Source organism: Orcinus orca, chromosome 3 (genome assembly GCF_937001465.1).
Source record: "Orcinus orca chromosome 3, mOrcOrc1.1, whole genome shotgun sequence".
Lineage (NCBI taxonomy): Eukaryota > Metazoa > Chordata > Mammalia > Artiodactyla > Delphinidae > Orcinus > Orcinus orca.
In genome coordinates this window covers 144502401-144524565 of record NC_064561.1, presented here as the reverse complement: position 1 = coordinate 144524565, position 22165 = coordinate 144502401, and positions in this window count along the sequence as shown.

Sequence of the window (22165 nt, the reverse complement as noted above, 5' to 3'; positions counted from 1 at the left end):
GAGTCTATCATGATTAACTTTACTCTAATAAAATCCAAAGGAATTAGAAATGATTTAGTCTAGTATTTTAAACCATCATTGACTTAGGTCAAGGTACCCCAAGGGCAAAGTTTTAATGAATACAATGTTTGTTATGAGGCCACAAAAATGATAGCATGTAAAGTGTCACTGATCTCCATTTGGCATTTTAACAGTTCCATTGTTTATAGTCCAGGGCTTTCTGATCACGTGGTGGGGTACATTCCATAGCTCCCTCTGACTGAATAATTCCAGTGTGTCATTTCAGAAGAATATTGAACTAGACCCTAACTTGGCTAATACTTGAGTACTCCAAATTCCCAAGGGGTTGCTTTTGATGGGAATCTGGCCCTAACTGCTCTGAAATGTTCATGCTTAAACTCTACAACTCAACCCAAGAACTATCTAATCCAGATTTTGTGTTTACTCCAGCAGGTCATCCTGGGCTAAGAAATGTGAGGATACTCTGGTGAAGAAAACAGATTAACTGAGACGGAGGACTATAACTTCAGGTTAATAATCCTCACTGAAAGGTTATGTTGCTCATACCTCAGGACCACCATGTCTCCATGACTGTAGGGATTGCCAGTGCCCACAGAAAGCCCTTCACATGCCATCTCCAGTAAGTATTTATTTGCAACACATTTTTAATAATGTTCATTGTATAGTTCAATATTATATTGATAATCCTTACCTAACCAATGTGTTAGTGTTGAACTTTAGGTCATTTCAATTGGATATATTTCCAATAAACATATAAAGAATTACTAAAATCACAATCACACTGTCCTACTTCACTGTCCCACATTTAACCTTTTCAGTAGAAGAGGAATGAGAATAAACCAGTGGACGTGACTAAGATGAGGGTTTAAGATTCAGTAATTTTGTTTATATCTTATATGCTGTATTAGGGTTCTCCAAAAAACAGAACCAATAGGATATTCTCTAGAGAACCTTAATACAGTATATATTAGTCTATATATAGATACATATATAGAGAGATAATACAGCATATATTAGTGTGCATATATATACACAGAGAGAGAGATTTATTATAAGAATAGGCTCACACAATAATGGAAGCTGAGACGTCCCACAATCTGCCTGTACAATTTGAAGAACGAGGAAAGCTAGTGGTGTAATTCAGTCCATGTCCAAAGGCCTGAGAACCAGAAGTTCCGATGCCCAAGGGCAGGAGAAGATGGATATCCCAGCTTCAGCAGACAGCACATTCACCCTTCCTCTGTCTTTTTTGTTCTATTCAGGCTGTCAATGGATTGGATCATGCCCACCCACATTGTTGTGAGGTATCTTCTTTACTTAGTCTACCAATTGAAATGTTAATCTCTTCCAGAAACACCCTCATAGACACACGAGAAAAATGTTTTACCAGCTATCAGAGCATCTCTTAGCCCAGGCAAGGTGACACATAAAATTAACCATCACACATGCATTTAAGTAAAAATTACTAGGCAGAGGATTCAGAGGTACATCTGAAAACATCTCCAAGAAAGATTTAGTTTGCTGTAAGACTGGTTTTGCACTTGAGTCAGTCAATATATATTTAATGCTATAAATACTAATCCTTATATAAATTAACATGCATAATTACATGAACCTAAATTCTTATAGATTAATCTAAAAAGAGATTTAATCAGCTGTGGGTTCTCTAATTTTTTTCTAATAGATTTTGTAAGAATTAGTTTTTGTGCATTAATTTTTAAGTAACAAGACGACAAGAACTCTTGTGGCCTGGTGATATGGCAAAAGAGGAGGAAATGGATCTATCCAGAAATGCCTACTAGTGACTTTGTTCATAGCAAGTGGGACTGGTAAATGTGTTTAGGTAACTCAAAAATGCCCTATCCAAAAGTTCAAGAGGATGTTTTAAATTCAGGTTTTTAAAAGGAAGTTTCTTCTCTGTTATTTAGGAATTTGTTCCTCTGTTACTCTGTCTCCACTTCTTCCTAGTTCTAAAGTCAAAACAGAGTCCTTATATATTTCAAAGGAAGGTCAATGCTAAAAGGAAGAGAGGAAGAAACTGTCCCCAATCAACAAGAAAGGGCTTAGATAAAAGGTTTCTGTGATTTTGACTAGAGAATATTATGATAGAATTTGAATCCTGTGAAGAAAGGCTCCACATCTCTATGAAAAAGCAGTGTCTCCTCCAGCCTTAGAGCCAGGACCAGGCAACATACAATTGCTTCCTACTCTGAGGAAACGTTGGGGAAATATTACCCCTAGCCCTTAGCCCTGGGCTTACCTCCCTAGGCCTTGAGGTAAGCAACAGACCACAGGTCAACAAAGTCATCACTGTCTCCAACTCGGCATACCTGATCACTGGCTTAAGGAACGAAGCCTACATCCTTAAACTGTTGCATTATTAGGAGGAAAAGAAATCTCCTTCTTCCTTATTTTCCTAAAAGGCTTTCAAAGTATCTGACAATATCTGTCCTCCACCCAAATAGAAAGATGAGGGACAATAAATATCATTTATTACAAGTAGTTATCACTGAACTAAAGAGTGAGGTTTCAGTAGAGTTAATGGAACTGACTGAATAAAAAAGCACAGAATAAATGCACCTACTGTCCAGCCCTGCTCAGATTACACTCTGCTTCAGTAAAATGCATAATATTTTGAGGTTAACCCTAGACGTCGAATGCTGTTTAACTGTGCTCGGTAAACACTGTGAAAATAAACCACATGCGTTTATTCAGAACATTTTAAATGTGGGCTGAAATAAAATCCTAGAATCTTCATTGGTACTACATCCATTTTAAGATGGTAAACAGAAAGAAGCACCTATAAACACCCCCCTCTCTTGAATATTTCTAGCTTTAAATCCAGCACTCTTGGCTTCTATTTTTCACTGAAATTTTTTGTTGTACCACACGAAATGTAGGTCAAGTTGTTGATAAGTGCTGGATAAACCTGTTTATATCAAAAAGTAGATGTTAAAATCCTTCCAGTCTGACAGAGTTTTTGAAAAAAAAAAAGTATTCTTGCCAATGTGCTATTCAGGGTATCCCCGATAAGTATGAGGAATGCTTAACATGGGCCTCTCTGGATGCCAGATTTTAATTACAATTATACAACTTTCCCTTGAGGGCAAATTCATAAGAATTGAAATTCACAAGACCCTCTACTCTTGGGGACCAATAATACGGAGCACAACTGAACTCTTATTCAAGTTCTTATGCTTTATATCCAGTGAAGTCACTGGAAGACTCCACATGCAACTAAGGGCAAGAGATGTGCTATGGACTAAATGTGTGCTTAACCCCAAAATCCAGATGTTGAAGTCCTAATCCCCAATGTAATGGTATTTGGAAGTGGGGCCTTTGGGGTAATTAAGGTTATATGAGATCATGAGGATAGAACTCACATGATGGGATTAGTACCCTTATAAAAAAAAAAAAAGGAAGAAACCAGAGCCCCCTTTCTCTACCATGTGAGGGTACAGCAAGAAGATAGCCATCCACAATCCAGGAAAAGGGCCTTTACCAAAAACCAAATCTGGCAGCACACTGATCTTGGACTTCCAGCCTCTAGAACTTTGAGAAGTAAGTGTCTGTTGTTTAAGTCATCCAGTCTATGTTATTTTGTTTTGGCAGTCCAAGCACATTAAGGTGAAACTCCAATACTGAAGACAAGTCAGGCACACAAAAGCCACCACAAACTCCAGGTGGCATTCCCCTAGGTCATACTAGAGCCTATCAACACACATTGCTTTCTAAGCAGTGAGTTTTTTAAAAACAGCATACATGAACACCTCAATGTTGTAGCAGTAGCAGAGAACATGGTAGCAGTCCAAATCTTAGTTCTTTGAAATCTGCAGAAGAATTGTTCATCAACTTTTGGTCACTGGAGAAGACGTTCCAGACCTTTCTTCTGCTTGACTTTTTGTTCATTTTCCTACTTTACATATGTCACACAAAGGATGAGGGGAAATAAATGTCAACCACACTATCAGGAAACCTGGTTTGGTGAAAAGCAGTAAAATGAGATGCTACAAAATGTATTGGCATTATTGTGCCTGAAATAAAAAGCTAGCTCTTCTTATAGATACTCTGAAATTTTCAGAAAACCATGAACTCCCATAGTACAAACCAGAAGTTCCTTCAGCTGTTGCCTCAATGGCTGTCCCTCAGTCAAGGACCAGTTATTCTCAAATCACCTAGAGTAGCAGGTAGGGCTACTAAGGGCTACTAAGGGAAGGCAAAAATAGTCAGAGGCAAAAGTAGTTTTACAAACTCAGTCTCTGTAAAGACATTATATATATACACAACCCTCCAGCTTGAAAATAATTTTTGCTAATTTCACTCCCAAAATAAGTTTTTATCCAATGTCCAAGCAGATACATGCAGTAATTTTGGAGAAAGAAGGGACTAAATTACTTAGTTACCAAGGTTTATAACAACCTAATAACTATCAATGTTCTTGCTTAAATTATTGTCATATATAAGCATTAGGACACATGGAGTGGGATTATCCAAGTGCCAAGGCATGGGAGAAGGGTGTTTAGAAGAACTCTAGATCCTGCAGGAGACCCTCTTCTGGATGAACTCCTCTGGTTTTAGAATAATCTTGACCTGAATTAAAGAGTACCTATCTGGCAGTACTCTTTTGGTATTCCATAAAGGAAAAAAAGGTATCCCTGGAAGTAAAGCACCTGCTGACATAAAACAAAACAATGAATGAACCACAAAAGAAGGGAATGAAAAACTATCAAGGCAAAGGATGTGAAGTTTAGAATTCTACTAAGAGGGCATCAATCTGAAGTTCATAGATGTACAAGGCATGCTCTTTAGGCTTCTCTGACTAAGCACCCATCCTCAACTTCCAATCATTCACTTCTTTTTTTTTTTATAAATTTATTTATTTTATTTATTTATTTTTGGCTGTGTTGGGTCTTCATTGCTGTGCACGGGCTTTCTCTAATTGAGGCGAGCGGGGACTACTCTTCACTGTGGTGCGCAGGCTTCTCATTGCAGTGGCTTCTCTTGTTGTGGAGCATGGGCTCTAGGTGTGCAGGCTTCAGTAGTTGTGGCATGTGGGCTCAGCAGTTGTGGCTCATGGGCTCTAGAGTACAGGCTCAGTAGTTGTGGTGCACGGGCTTAGTTGCTCTGCGGCATGTGGGATCTTCCCGGACCAGGACTTGAACCCGTGACCCCTGCATGGGCAGGTGTATTCTTAACCACTGCACCACCAGGGAAGCCCCAATCATTCACTTCTAACAAGTCAAAACCACAAACATATTCCTGTTGAGAGTAGGACTTTTGTTACTAAATGACAACAGCTCCCCAGAGTCCAAGGACTCTGCCACGGACTACATGAGCTAAAGTTTTGTTTTTCCAGAAATATGATTGACATAACCAATGTATAAGTTTAAAGTGTGCAACATAATGATTTGGCTTATATACATCATGAAATGATTACCACAACAGATTTAGTGAACATCCATCATCTCATATAAATACATTAAAGAAACAGAAAATACTTTTTCCTTGTGATAAGAACTCTTGGGGTTTACTCTCTTAATAACTTTCATTTATAATGTACAGCAGTGTTAATTATCTTTATCATGTTGTACATTACATCTCTCATACTTATTTATCTTATAACTGGAAGTTTGTACCTTTTGGCTACCTTCATCTAATTCCCCTCCCCCCACCCCCACCTCTGATAGCCACAAATCTGATCTCTTTTTCTATGAGTTGATTCATGTGTTTACTTGTTTTTGAAGTATAACTGACCTATAATAGTATGTTAGTTTATGGTGCACAACATAGTGTTTTGATATTTATATATATTTCAAAATGATCAAAAGTCTAATTGCCATCTGTCACCATACAAAGATATTACATAATTATTGACTATATTCCCCACACTATACATTTCACACCTGTGACTCATTTATTCTGTAACTGAAAGTTTGGACCTCTTAACCCCCCTTCATCTGTTTCTCTCCTTCCTCCTACCTCCCTCCCCTCCAGCAACCACCTGTTTGTTCTCTGTATCTATGACTCTGTTTCTGATTTGTTTTGTTTGTTCATTTGTTTTGTTTCTTAGATTCCACATATAAGTGAAATCATACAGTCTTTGTCTTTCTCTGTCTGACTTATCTCACTTAACATAATACCATCTATGTCCATCCATGTTGTCACAAACAGCAAGATTTCATTCTTTTTTATGAGTGAGCAATATTCCATTGTATATATATACCACATCTTCTTTATCCATTCATCTGATGGGCACTTAGGTTGCTTCCATATCTTGGCTATTGTAAAAAATGTTGCAATGAACATAGGGGGGCATATATCTTTTCAAATTAGCATTTTTTCTTTCTTTGGATAAATACTCAGAAGTGGAATTGCTGGATCATATGGTAGTTCTATTTTCAATTTTTTGAGGAATTTCCATACTGTTTTCCATAGTGGCTGCACCAATTTACATTCCCACCAACCGTGCACAAGGGTTCCCTTTTCTCAACATCCTCGCCAACACTTGTTATTTGCTGTCTTTTTGATAATAGCCATTCTGACAGGTATGAGGTGATATTTCATTGTAATTTCTATTTGCATTTGCCTGATGATCAGTGATACTGAGCCAATCTTTTCATATGCCTGTTGTCAATCTGTATGCCTTGTTTGGAAAAATGTCTATTAAGGGTCTCTGCCTATTTTTTAATCAGGTTGTTTGTTTGACATTGAGTTGTATGAGTTCTTTGTATATTTTGGACATTAATCCCTTGTCAGATATACTGTTTGCGAATATCTTCTCCGGTTCAACAGGCCTCCTGTTCATTTTGTTGATACTTTCCTTCACTGTGAAAAAGCTTTTTAGTTTGATGTAGTCCCATTTGTTTATTTTTGCTTTTGTTTCCTTGCCTGAGGAGACACATTCAAAAAAATATTGCTAAGACTGATGTCAAAAAGTCTACTGCCTGTGTTTTCTTTTAGATGTGTTATGGTTTCAGGTCTTACATTTAAGTCTTTAAGTCAATTTAAAAACTTTTTTTTATATAGTGAGACAAAGTAATCCAGTTTGATTTTTTTGCATGCAGCTGTCCAGTTTTCCCAACATCATTTATTGAAGAGCTATCTTTTCTCCATTATATATTCCTAACCTCCTTTGTAATAGGTTATTTGCCCATATAAGTGTGTGTTCACTTATGGGCTCTCTATTTGGTTCCATTGATCTATATGTCTATTTTTGTCCCAGTACCATACTATTTTGATTACTGTAGCTTCATAGTATAGTTTCAAATAAGGGAGCATGATACCTCCTGTTTTGCTCTTTCTTAAGATTTGGCTATTCAGGGTCTTTTGTGTTTCCATTAATATTTTAGAATTATTTATTCTAGTTCTGTGAAAAAAGCCATTGGTATTTTGAAAGGGATTGCACTGAATCTATAGATTGCCTTTCGCAGCATGGTCATTTCAACATTAATTCTTCTAATCCATGAGCATGATATATCTTTCTACCTATTTGTGTCATCTTCAATTTCTTTCATCAGTACCTTATAGTTGTCCAAGTACAGGTCTTTTATCTCCTTAGTTTGATTTATTCCCAGGTGTTTTATTCTTTTTGATGTGATTATGAATGGGATGGTTTTCTTAATTTCTCTTTCTGTTACTTTGTTGTTAGTGTATAAAAACACAACAGATTCCTGTATATTAATTTCATAACTTGCAACTTTACTGACTTCATTGATGAGTTCTAGGAGGTTTTTTTTGTTTTGTTTCGTTTTGTTTTGCAGTACGCAGGCCTCTCACTGTTGTGGCCTCTCCCATTGTGGAGCACAGGCTCCGTACACGCAGGCTCAGCGGCCATGGCTCATGGGCCCAGCTGCTCTGCAGCATGTGGGATCTTCCCGGACCGGGGCACGAACCCATGTCCCCTGCATCAGCAGTCGGACTCTCAACCACTGTGCCACCAGGGAGGCCCAAATTCTAGTAGTTTTTTGGTGGTATCTTTAGGATTCTCTATGTATAGTATCATGTCATCTGCAAACAGTGACAGTTTTACTTCTTCCTTTCCAGTTGGATTCCTTTTACTTCCTTTTCTTGTGTGATGGCTCTGGCTAGGACTTCCATTGCTATGTTGAATAAAACTGGTGAGAGTAAGCATCCTTGTCTTGTTCCTGATCTTACAGGAAATGCTTTCAGCTTTTCACCACTGAGTAGGATGTTAGCTGTGGGCTTGTGATACGGCGTTTATTATGTGGAGGTATGTTCCCTCTATACCCACTTTGTTGAGGGTGTTTACCATAAATGGATGTGGAATTGTGTCAAACACTTCTTTTTTTGCATCTATTGAGATGATCATATGATTTTTATTCTTCAATTTGTTAATGCGGTGTATCACGTTGATTGATTTGTGGATACTGAACCATCCTTGCATTCGTGGGATAAATTCCACTTGATCATGTTGTATGATCTTTTTAATGTATTGTTGCATATGGTTTGCTAATATTTTGTTGAGGAGTTTTGCATCTATGTCCACCAGTGATACTGGCCTGTAATTTTCCCTTTTTGTGCTATCTTTGTCTGTTTTTCCTATCAATTTAATGCTGGCCTCAGAGAATGAGTTTGGAAGCATTCCTTCCTCTGCAGTACTTTGGAATAATTTGAGAAGGATAGATGTTAACTCTTCTCTAAATTTTTGGTAGAATTAACCTGTGAAGCCATCTAGCCCTGTACTTTTGTCCGTTGGTAATTTTTTAAATTACTGGTAATTGGTCTGTTCATAATTTATATTTCCTCTTGATTTAGTCTTGGGAGATTGTACATTTCTAGAAATTTGTCCATTTCTTCTAGGTTGTCCTTTTTATTGGCATAAAATTATTCCCAGTAATACCTTATAACCCTTTATATTTCTCTGGTGTCAGTTGTAACTACTCCTTTTTCATTTCTGATTTTACTGATTTGGGCTCTCTCTTTTTTCCTGATGAGTCTGGCTAAAGGTTCATCAATTTTCTTTATCTTTTCAAAGAACCAGCTCCTTTTCAGTGATCTTTTCTATTGCTATTTCTATTAAAATTTCTATGAATTTTCTATTCTATTGTCTCTATGTCATTTATTTCTGCTCTGATCTTTGTGATTTCTTTCCTTCTACTTATTTTGCGCTCTGTTTGTTCTTTTTCTAGTTCCTTTAGGTTGTTTACTTGAGACTTTTGTTGTTTCCTGAGGTAGGCTTGTATCGCCTTAAACTTCCCCCTTAAAACTTCTTCTGCTGCATCCCACAGATTTTGCATCACTGTGTTTTCATCTTTATTTGTCTCCAGGTATTTTTTTATTTCTTCTTTGATTTCTTCAGTGACCCATTGGTTGTTTAGTAGCATATTGTTTAGCCTCCAAGTTACTGAGTTTTTGCAGTGTTTTTCTTGTAGCTGATGTCTAGTCTCAGAGCATTGTGCTCAGAAAAGATGACTGATATGATTTGAATCTTCTTAAATTTACTGAGTTATTTGGTGTTCTAGCATGTGATCTCTTCTGGAGAACGTTTCATGTGCACTTGAAAAGGATGTGTATTCTGCTGGTTTGTGATGGAATGTTATATATATATATCTATTAAGTCCACCTGTTCTAATGTGTCATTTAAGGCCAGTGTTTCCTCATTGTTTTTCTGTCTGGATAATCTGTCCATTGATGTAAGTAGGGTATTAAAGTCCCCACTATTATTTTGTTGCTGTCAATTTCTCCCATGATGTCTATTAACATTTGCTTTATGTATTTAGGTGCTCCTGTGTTGGGTGCATATATATTTACAATTGTTATTTGTATCTTCTTGTTTAATTGATCCTTTTATCATTATGTAGTGTACTTCTTTGTTTCTTGTTATAGTCTTTGTTTTAAAGTCTATTTTCTTCTGATATAGTATTGCTACCCGAGCTTTCTTTTTCTGTTTGCATGGAATATCTTTTTCCATGCCTTCACTTTCAGTCTGTATGTATCTTTAGATATGAGTCTCTTATAGGCAGTATGAACATGTGTGTGTATCTTATTTCTGTACCCATTCAGCCACTCTGCCTTTTGATTACAGCATTTAGTCTATTTACATTTAAAATAATTATTGATATGTATGTACTTATTGCTATTCTGTTCATTGTTTGGGGGTTTTCATGGTTCTTTTCAACTTCTTTTTAGATCAGCTAAAGTTTTAAGTGAAGATGTCACTAGTGCTAAGAAAACAGCACAACGGTGAGACTTTAAAAAAGGAAAGACAAAAAAAGTTCTCAGTTGCAGTATTTCTTCCTAGGGCTTGTCTAGGTTATGAGCAAAGTAAATTGGAGACCTCTAATTCAGAGAACAGGAAGTGAAGAAATTCTGCTCTTCTTATAAAAATAGCATCACATCCTTCCTGTGCATACTTTAAAAATAAATATTTTACTTGTTTATGGTGATTTAAGTGCCTTTCCATATATTCCTTTGGAATAACTCTTACCCTGGGCTAAGCCACCCTCTCACTGATAAACTTCAGCACTCTGACTCTCTATGTTCTCTCAGGGCCTCAACCTGGGTGGCCAGGGAGCAACGCAATCACCAGATCCAATCTAGAATAGGATCAACTAGGAGCTGAGGCAATACCAAATTATGAGTCAAGATTAAGAGTCCCATTCTTTCAGTTCAGAAGCGCTCTGAGAAAATCCCAAGGAGAGGGGCATCAGGGAACTTCCCATTGGGGTTGAGGCTATGGAGCTCCCCATTCTCCACCAGTACAGTATGAAAGGAGTGAAGCCCAACCCTGAGGGAATATACCGGAGATGTAACATACAAGAGAAAAAAATCTAAATCTTAGTTCCTGCAGTCCTTGGATATCTTCTACAGCCAGGCACTGTACTAGGTGCTGAGGAGAGACAGATAATGATGAATGGCGGTATGGGTCCTTATAGCCTCAAGAAGTTTACCATCTGAAATGTTTCATTAGATTTTCTTACATGTTTGCATTTACGAATTTTATAATTTTAACTCTTATATTTAGGTCTCTGATCCATTTTGAGTTAATTTTTATATATGATGTTAGGTAAGGGTAGAAGTTTATTTCTCTGTACACATCTATCTAATTGCTCCACCACCATTTGTTGAAAAGATCATTCTTTCCCCCAACGGACTACTTTGATACCTTTTCTGAAAATTAGTTGGCCATATATGCATGGGTCCATTTCTGGACTTTTTATTCTGTTCCATTGATTTACCGGTCTATTTTTACACTAATACCATATTTTCTTGGTTACCAGTGCTTTATCATAAGTCTCGAAATTAGGTAGTGCTGGTCTTCCAATTTTGTTGTTTTTAAAAATCTTTTTGGTTTTTCTAGATTCTTTGCATTTCCACATAAAGTTTAGAATCAGATTGCCCAAAAACAAAACAAGAAGTCTACTGATATTTTGACTGGGTTTGAGCTGACTTTATAAATCAACTTGGGGAGAATTAATATCTTAATTCAATATTGACTATTCCCATTCATGAATATACAAAATTCCTTTTTCACCCCATGCCTGTGTTATCAATCTTTCTAAGTATTTTTCTTGGAAATTGTTAGAATCAGTATCTTTGAAAGACTCTGTTTATTAGCATTCAGTATCGAGCAAATAAATGATGTCTAATAAATGTTAAAAGTTAATAATACTACCCAAAAAATTATATGAATGCATATTATTATTATAACAAATAATAGAAAACCTAAGTTTTACATCTAATTTTGCTAATAAGATTTTTACTAATAGCCTTTCTCCAATTGTTATGCTGTTTGGTCTTTATGTATTTATTCTCCTTGGCTGTGTAAACAGACGTCTAGTTTCACTTTTACTTAAAGGACATTCCCCTTCACTTTCAGTCTTTCAGTCCCTGAAAGGGTAGAGCCTCAGCTCTGACGCAAATTGTTTGCAAAATTTAATCCTGAATAGCATAAAATCGTGAAACCTCAAGATTTCACATCCAGATTCTTCCTAATAGAAATAAGAAAGGACTACATCTCTTTAGATGTGCAAGTATGACGTATGGGTACGATTAAAAGTCAACAAATCCAAACAGAAAAGACCTAAACAATCAGAAAGGATGACCTCCAAAAATAAACCATAGAGCAATTTTGTTGCAAACTGACTGAATATAAGCCCTGTTCACAGACATAAAAACAAATTTCTCTGTGTAACTTCAAGTGTCTCATAAGAAGAGAGCTGAACTTCAGTGAAATTTTAATGTAGACACAAGTTGCCTTCAACTGCCCACTTTTATTTTCTGAATCTTGAGCAGCCTCAGGCAGTTCCTCCTGCTTCCCAGAGACCAGCATTGCAGTGTATTCTCCTCCCCACACCTAGAACAAACAGTTCCATGATTCTAATATTTCTCTCCAATAAATCCTAGAATTACAAGCTATCAGTGCTCAGAGGGATCTTAGAAATCATGTAACCCAATCCCCTTGTTTCACAACTGGGAAAACAGAGGCCTAGGAATATAAAATTACCTATACAGTTATACAGTTTTTTGCTAATGCAGAAATTGAACTAGAATTCGAGTTTTCTACCATTCACCTTCAGAGCTATCCAGAATACCATATCATAGAAATTAGTTTGAACTATTACGTTAGGGTACTAATTATCCCAAGAAAATTCCATTTATTTTTTCTTTTTAATTAAAGAAGTAATATACAGAAATTCATTTTTTTAAATATCAGATAATGTAGGTAATATACAAGTCTCTCTTGGTCCTACAAAATCCCACTCCTGCCCCCGATGTACTTTTAATTCTCAGACTGATCTATATCTTTTTTCCTTCATATTTACATACAAATATTTCTACATGTAATTTTGTTTTTAATGTGATTTTTAAACAAATAATATTAGAATTACTTATTGTTGGCAATTTGGTTTGTCTATTTGTTGACTTACCATATAGGAGATCTAACACATAATATTCAACAGTGTGCCAAATGGTCTGTTATCCACTCAACATCACAGCTTCCTCTTTCTAAGTCCTTACTATCACAAGGGAAAAGCCCAAAAATACATTTCCCAGAATCCCTTTTAATTATGGTTCTGGGTTAAATTCTGTGAGTAAGAGGTACTACTGCAAGACTAAAAAGGAAACAGAGGAGAGCCAATATTTTCTAGCAATCATTGCAGACAGACATGTGGACAAATGGAAAAAGATGAGAGTTTACAGCAGTTTCTGGGAAAGCTCCTGAAAATCACCTGCTGCCCAACATTAAAAAGCCTCACAAAATGGCTTTATTGGGGAATACTACCAAACACACAAAGAAGAAACTATACTAATCCTTCTCAAACTCCTCCAAAAGACTAAAGAGGAGGGAACACTTCAAAAGTCATTCTGTGAAGTCATCATCACCCTGATATCAACACCAAAGACACTACCAAAAATGAAAATAACAGGCAAATACCTTTGATGAATATAGATGCAAAAATTCTCAACAAAATATCAGCAAATCAAATCCAACAGCATATAAAAAAGATCATACATCACGAATTCAACAAGGCTGAATTCATCCTAGGGTCACAAGGATGGTTCAACATACACAAATCAATCAATGTGATATACCACATTAACAAAAGAAAAGACAAAAACCAAATGATCATCTCAATAAATGCAGAAAAAGTATTTGACAGAATTCAGCATCCATTCATGATAAAAAAAAATTTTATCAAAGTGGGTATAGAGGGAACATATCTCAACACAATAAAAGCTATTTATGACTAACCCACAGCCAACACAATATTCAACAGTGAAAAGCTGAAAGCCTTCCTGCTAAAATCTGGAAAAAGACAAGGATGCCCACTCTTCACAACTTCTATTCAACATAGTATTGAAAGTCCTAGCGACAGCAGTCAGACAAGAAAAATAAATAAAAGTTATCCAAATTGAAAGGGAAAGGATAAAACTGTCATTACAGGCAGACGACATGATACTATATATAGACTCACACAAAAACTACTAGAAATGATAAGTGAATTCAGCAAGGTAGTAGGATACAAGATTAGCATACAGAAATCAGTTGCATTTCTTTACACTAACAATGAAATATCAGGAAGGGAAAGTAAAAAAAAAACCCCCTTTTAAAATCACATCAAAAAAATAAAATACTTAGGAATAAACCTGACCAAGAAGGAGAAAGATTTATCTGTTGAGAACTATACAACATTGATAAAGGAAATTAAAGATGATACAAAGAAATGAAAAGATATTCCATACTCTCAGACTGGAAGCATTAATAATGTTAAAATGGCCATCCTACCCAAAGCAATCTATAGATTTAATGCAATCCCTAACAAATTACTAATTTGGCATTTTCACAGAACTAGAACAAATAATGCTAAAATTTACATGGAACAACAGAAGACCCAGAATTGCCAAAGCTGGAGCAATAACCCTCCCAGACTTCAGACAATACTACAAAACTACAGTAACCAAAACAGAGTAGTAAACATAGGAGCACCTCAATACATAAGGCAAATGCTAACAGCCATAAAAGGGGAAATTGACAGTAACACAATCATGGAGACTTTAACACCCCACTTTCACCAAAGGACAGATCATCCAAAATGAAAGTAAATAAGGAAAGACAAGCTTTAAATGATACATCAAACAAGATAGAGTTAATTGATATTTATAGGACATTCCATCCAAAAACAACAGAATATACTTTCTTCTCAAGTGTTCATGGAACATTTTCCAGGATAGATCATAGCTTGGGTCACAAATCAAGTCTTAGTAAATTTTTAAAAATTGAAATTGTATCAAGTATCTTTTCTGACCACAACACTATGAGACTAGATATAAATTACAGGGAAAAAATCTGTAAAAAATACAAACACATGGAGGCTAAACAATACACTACTAAATAACCAAGTGATCACTGAAAAAATCAAAGAGGAAATCAAAAAATACCTAGAAACAAATGACAATGAAAACACGATGACCCAAAAGCTATGGGATGCAGCAAAAGCAGTTCTAAGAGGGAAGTTTAGAGCAATACAATCCTACCTCAAGAAGCAAGAAACATCTCAAATAAACAACCTAACCTGACACCTAAAGCAATTAGAGAAAGAAGAACAAAAAAACCCAAAGTTAGCAGAAGGAAAGAAATCATAAAGATCAGATCAGAAATAAATGAAAACAAAATGAAGAAAACAATAGCCAACATCAATAAAACTAAAAGCTGGTTCTTTGAGAAGATAAACAAAATTGATAAACCATTAGCCAGACTCATCAAGGAAAAAAGGGAGAAGACTCAAATCAACAGAATTAGAAATGAAACAGGAGAAGTAACAACTGACACTGCAGAAATACAAAGGATCATGAGAGATTACTACAAGCAACTGTATGCCAATAAAATGGACAACCTGAAAGAAATGGACACATTCTTAGAAAAGCATAACTGTCTGAGACTGAACCAGGAAGACATAGAAAATATAAACAGACCAATCACAAGCACTGAAATTGAGACTGATTAAAACTCTTCCAACAAACAAAAGCCCAGGACCAGGTGGTTTCACAGGCAAATTCTATCAAACATTTAGAGATGAGTTAACATCTATCCTTCTCAAACTCTTCCAAAACATAGCAGAGGGAGGAACTCTCCCAAACTCATTCTATGAGGCCGCCATCACCCTGATACCAAAACCAGACAACGATGTCACAAAGAAAGAAAACTACAGGTCAATATCACTGATGAACATAGATGCAAAAATCCTCAACAAACTACTACCAAACAGAATCCAACAGTTCATTAAAAGGATCATACACCATGATCAAGTGGGGTTTATCCCAGGAATGCAAGGATTCTTCAATATATGCAAATCAATGTGATACACCATATTAACAAATTGAAGGAGAAAAACAATACGATCATCTCAGTAGATGCAGAAAAAGGTTTTGACAAAGTTCAACACCCATTTATGATAAAAACCCTCCAGAAAGTAGGCATAGAGGGAACTTTCCTCAACATAATAAAGGCCATATATGACAAACCCACAGCCAACATCATTCTCAATGGTGAAAAACTGAAACCATTTCCACTAAGATCAGGAACAAGACAAGGTTGCCCACTCTCACCACTATTATTCAACATAGTTTTGCAAGTTTTAGCCAAGGCAATCAGAGAAAAAAAGAAACAAAAGGAATCCAAATTGGAAAAGAAGAAGTAAACCTGTCACTGTTTGCAGATGACATGATACTATATGTACAGAATTCTAAAGATGCTACCAGAAAACTACTAGAGCTAATCAATGAATTTGGTAAAGTAGCAGGATACAAAATTAATGCATAGAAATCTCTTGCATTCCTATACACTACTGATGAAAAATCTAAAAGTGAAATCAAGAAAACACTCCCATTTCCCATTGCAACAAAAAGAATAAAATACCTAGGAATAAACCTACCTAAGGAGACAAAAGACCTATATGCAGAAAACTATAAGACACTGATGAAAGAAATTAAAGATGATATGAACAGATGGAGAGATATACCATGTCCTTGGATTGGGAGAATCAACATTATGAAAACGACTATATTAAAACAATCTACAGATTCAATGCAATCTCTATCAAACTACCAATGGCATTTTTCATGAAACTAGAACAAAAAATTTCACAATTTGTATGGAAACACAAAAGACCCCAAACAGCCAAAGCAATCTTGAGAAAGAAAAACGGAGCTGGAAGAACCAAGATCCCAGACTTCAGACTATACTACAAAGCTACAGTAGTCAAGACAGTATAGTACTGGCACAAAAACAGAAATACAGATCAATGAAACAGGATAGAAAGCCCAGAGATAAACCCATGCACATATGGTCACCTTATTTTTGATAAAGGAGGCAAGAATGTATAATGGAGAAAAGACAGCCTCTTCAATAAGTGGTGCTGGGAAAAATTGTACAGGTACATGTAAAAGAATGAAATTAGAACACTCCCTAACACCATACACAAAAATAAACTCAAAATGGATTAAAGACCTAAATGTAAGGCCAGACACTATAAAACTCTTAGAGGAAAACACAGGCAGAACACTCTTTGACATAAATCACAGCAAGATCCCTTCTGACCCACTTCCTAGAGAAATGGAAATAAAAACAAAAATAAACAAATGGGACCTAATGAAACTTAAAAGCTTTTGCACAGCAAAGGAAACCATAAACAAGATGAAAAGACAACCCTCAGAATAGGAGAAAATATTTGCAAATGAAGCAATTGACAAAGGATTAATCTCCAAATTTACAAGCAGCTCATGTAGCTCAATATCAAAAAAAAAAAAAAGAACTAATCCAATCCCAAAATGGGCAGAAGACCTAAATAGACATTTCTACAAAGAAGATACACAGATAGCCAACAAACACATGAAAGAATGCTGAACATCACTAATCATTAGAGAAATGCAAATCAAAACTACAATGAGGTATCACCTCACACCAGTCAGAATGGCCATCATCAAAAAATGTACAGGGCTTCTCTGGTGGCACAGTGGTTGGGAGTCCATCTGCCGATGCAGGGGACACAGGTTCGTGTCCCGGTCCGGGAAGATCCCACATGCCGCGGAGCGGCTGGGCCCGTGGGCCATGGCCACTGAGCCTGCGCATCCAGAGCCTGTGCTCTGCAGCGGGAGAGGCCACAGCAGTGGGAGGCATGCATACCGCAAAAAAAAAAAAAAAAAAAGTACAAACAATAAATGCTGGAAGAGGGTGTGGAGAAAATGGAACCCTCTTGCACTGTTGGTGGGAATGTAAATTGATACAGCCACTATGGAGAACAATATGGAGCTTCCTTTAAAAACTAAAAATAGAACTACCATACAACCCAGCAATCCTACTACTGGGTGCATACCCTGAGAAAGCCATAATTCAAAAACAGTCATGTACCACAATGTTCATTGCAGCTGTATTTACAATAGCCAGGACATGGAAACAACCTAAGTGTCCACCGACAGCTGAATGGGTAAAGAAGATGTGGCACATATACACAATGGAATATTACTCAGCCATAAAAAGAAACAAAATTGAGCTATTTGTAGTGAGATGGATGGACCTAGAGTCTGTCATACAGAGTGAAGTAAGTCAGAAAGAGAAAAACAAATACCGTATGCTAACACATATATACGAAATCTAAAAAAAAAATGGTTCTGAAGAACCTAAGGGCAGCACAGGAATAAAGACACAGACATAGAGAATGGACTTGAGGACACGAGGTGAGGGAAGAGTAAGCTGGGACGAAGTGAGAGAGTGGCATGGACATATATTCACTACCAAATGTAAAACAGATAGCTAGTGGGAAGCAGCCACATAGCACAGGGAGATCCGCTCGGTGCTTTGTGACCACCTAGAGAGGTGGGATGGGGGGGTGGGAGGGAGACGCAAGAGGGAGGACATATGGAGATATATGTATATGTATAGCTTATTCGCTTTGTTATAAAGCAGAAACTAACACACCATTGTAAAGCAATTATACTCCAATAAAGATGTTAAAAAAAAACACAACAGCATGGTATTGGCACAAAAGCAGACATATCAATCAACTGAACAGAATGGAGAACCCAGAAATAAACCCACATACCTATGGCCAATTAATTTTCAACAAAGGAGGCAAGAATATACAATGGAGGAAAGACAGTCTCTTCAGCAAGTAGTGTTGGGAAAGCTGGAAGCTGCATGTAAATCAACGAAGTTATAACACTCCCTCACACCATACACAAAGATAAACTCAACATAGCTTAAAGACTTAAATATAAGACTGGACACCATAAAACTCCTAGAAGAGAACATAGGCAAAAGTTTTCTGACATAACTCATAGCAATGTTTTCTTATGTCAATCTCCGAAGGCAATAGAAAGAAAAGCAAAAATAAACAAATGGGACCTAATCAAATTTACAAACTTTTGAGCAGCAAAGAGAACCATAAACAGTGAAAAGACAACCTACAGACTGGGAGAAAATATTCACAAGTAATGCAACTGACAAGGGCTTGATTTCCAAAATATATAAACAGCTCATACAAGTCAGTAACAAAACAACAATAATCCCATCAAAAACTGGACAGAAGAGCTAAATAGATATTTCTCCAAAGAAGACATACAGATGGCCATAGGCACATGAAAAGATGCTCAAAATCATTAATTACTACAGAAATGCAAATCTAAACTACAGTGAGGTATCACCTCACACTGGTCAGAATGGCCATCATCAAAAAGTCTACAAATAACAAATGCTGGAGAGGGTGTGAAGAAAAGGGAACCCTCCTACACTATCCGTGGGAATGTAAATTGCTGCAGCCACTATGGATAACTGTATGGAGGTTCCTTAAAAAACTAAAAATAGAGTTGTCATATGATCCAGCAATCCCACTCCTGGGCATATATCCAGAGAAAACTCTAATTTGAAAAGCTACATGCACCCCAATGTTCATAGCAGCATTATTTACAATAGCCAAGACATGGAAGCAACCTAAATGTCCATCGACAGATGAATGGATAAAGATGTGCTATATATATATATACAATGGAATACTACTTAGCCATAAGAAAGAATGAAATAATGCCATTTACAGCACCATGGATGGGTCTAGACATTATCATACTGAGTGAAGTATTCAGAAAGAGAAAGACAAATACCACATGATATCAATTATATGTGGAATCTAAAATATGATACAAATGAACTTATTCACAAAACAGAAACAGACTCACAGACATAGAAAACAAATTTGTGGTGACCAAAGGGGAAAGGGGTGGGAGATGGATATATTCGGAATTTGGGGTTAGCAGATACAAACTATTATATATAAAGTAGATAAGCAACAAGGTCTTACTGTAGAGCACAGGGAATTATATTCAATATCCTGTCATAAACCATAATGGAAAAAATATGAAAAAGAATATATATATGTATAACTGAATCACTTTGCTGTACACCAGAAGCTAACACAACACTGTAAATCAACTATATTCAATTAAAAAAAATTGTTTAAGCACCTTATATTTGGGTATTATAAACTGACATTAAAAAAAAAAAAAGCCTCATGAAGATCAAAGATATTAATGAAGGATGATTTAAAGGGCAGAATTTCCCACCATTTCTCCAGACATAGTTTTTACTTCCTGGATCAAGCAGGGCCATCACATCCCATGTCCTACTGTCAAGCTGTACCTTGCACTCTCACTTTTTATTTTTTTTCCTAAGGTTTGTTTTGATTCAGTGTCCTTTTAATCTACAGGCAGCACTGTAAATCCCATTCTGATATTTTCTTAGGGCTATTGCTGAGGACATTGCTTCCTATTTGAAGCAATTTCAGATTGCTTTTCACTGAGCAATTTCACTGAGAAATTTCAGAACTAATCATCAAAGGAAACATTTGCACATATAAGAAACTGATGTATTAATCATTTAACTAATCACTTTGGTTGACAAGAAGATCAGTTAACTTACACTCAATTTTCAGAAACTATGTAGGACACAATGGCTTGTATGTTGTATCGTCATTGGTTCTTTATCTTTCACATTAATTTATACTTTCCCTGGCCCATATTTTTAATTTACTTACATTTTCCCATTTTATCATGTATACATTTGTATTTTATACTGCCTCTCCCAATTAAAAAATGTATGCTTAATTATAAAATTTTTAAGACTATATATAGCTCAAGCTTCCTCAGACCTCATCACCATGTGGATACAAATGGGGTAACTTGAACAGTAATTAAATTTTACTAGTTTATACTTCTATTTATTAATGAAAGTCTTTGGGTTCCTAAAAAACATGCCATTTCTGCCCCCAACCAAATGTTTCTGGAAGTCCCCAGTGGGTGTATTACATGGATTTCCACACATCTGTTGTCCCATCAGGCACCACCATGGTTAGCTGAACAGCACAGGCATGTATTTCTTCCAAGTGACAGTTCTAGATGAGTACTCAGGTCAGCAGAGCAACTCACCTCTTCATGTCACTCATGAACCTAAGCTGATGGACATGCTGCCATTTTCAACATGTGACTTCCAAAGCTGCCCTGAGTATTGACATTCTAGTCAACTCAAGGTAGTTAAAAAGAAAAAAGCAGGAGAAACGTGGGAGATTTTTATAAGTTAGCCCTGAAAGTGGAATACATCATTTATTTCACATTCCTTTGGAGAGAACTTAATCACATGGTCACACATAACTGCAAGGAAGGCTAGGAAATGTAGTGTGGCTATATACCAGGAAGAAGTAAAGAAGGGATTTTGGTAAATAGTTGGCAGTCTCCTGTATGGTGTATTTTCTTCTATACTTTTTGCTATATTTTTTCAACAAAATTAGGATCACACTTTATTCTGCTATATTCACTTAAAAACATATTGAGCATTTGCCTGTCATAAAATTATCTTCAAAAACAGTTTTAAAAGACAATATATTATTTCACCTCATATACAGCATAATGTGTTTACCTATTCTCCTGCTGCTGGATATTTAACTTCTTTCCAATTTTTTATTTAATAAATCAGGCTGAAATTCAAATATTATATATAAATCTTTACCAGCTACTCCAAAATTTTTCTTAGGATAGGTTCCTGGCAAGTGGCATTATAGGGTCAAAGGACATATACATATATAGAGGGCATGTTTTATTCCCATTCCACTTGGTGAGGGATGGAGGGGTTGAGTTAGCCCTGTTTAGTCACACCCCAGTATAGATGCAAGAGATTTTCCTTCCCCACCATCACCCCTTTAGGTGTTGAGGGCCCCACCTTCCTTCTCAGGGCATCTAAGAGTATTCTAAGCCATTGAAAAGAGGGGTTACTTTGCCTAAAGTCAAATAGGAATTGAGCATAATCTCTCTGAATGATCACTGGGAGAGATGCTGGCTACTGGACCTGGAAGGCTTCCATCAATGTCAATAGGAAGGGCATCTAAGTAGGTCCTCGGCACAGCCTGTTAAATATTCAGTGAAAGGGAAACAGAATGGTCCACAGACAGTGGTTTTGCTCCCAAGTTATTCCCTGGTGCTAGCAATGGATGCACTCAATCTAGTGTACACTGGAGCTGACTTTATTCCTACCCACAAAATCTCAGCAGGTCCCAGTGACCCTCTAACCTGCCATATGCATTTTTAAGCATTTAGTGTTATATAAATTCTTATAAATGGCTTCAAACATTGTGTAATGCAC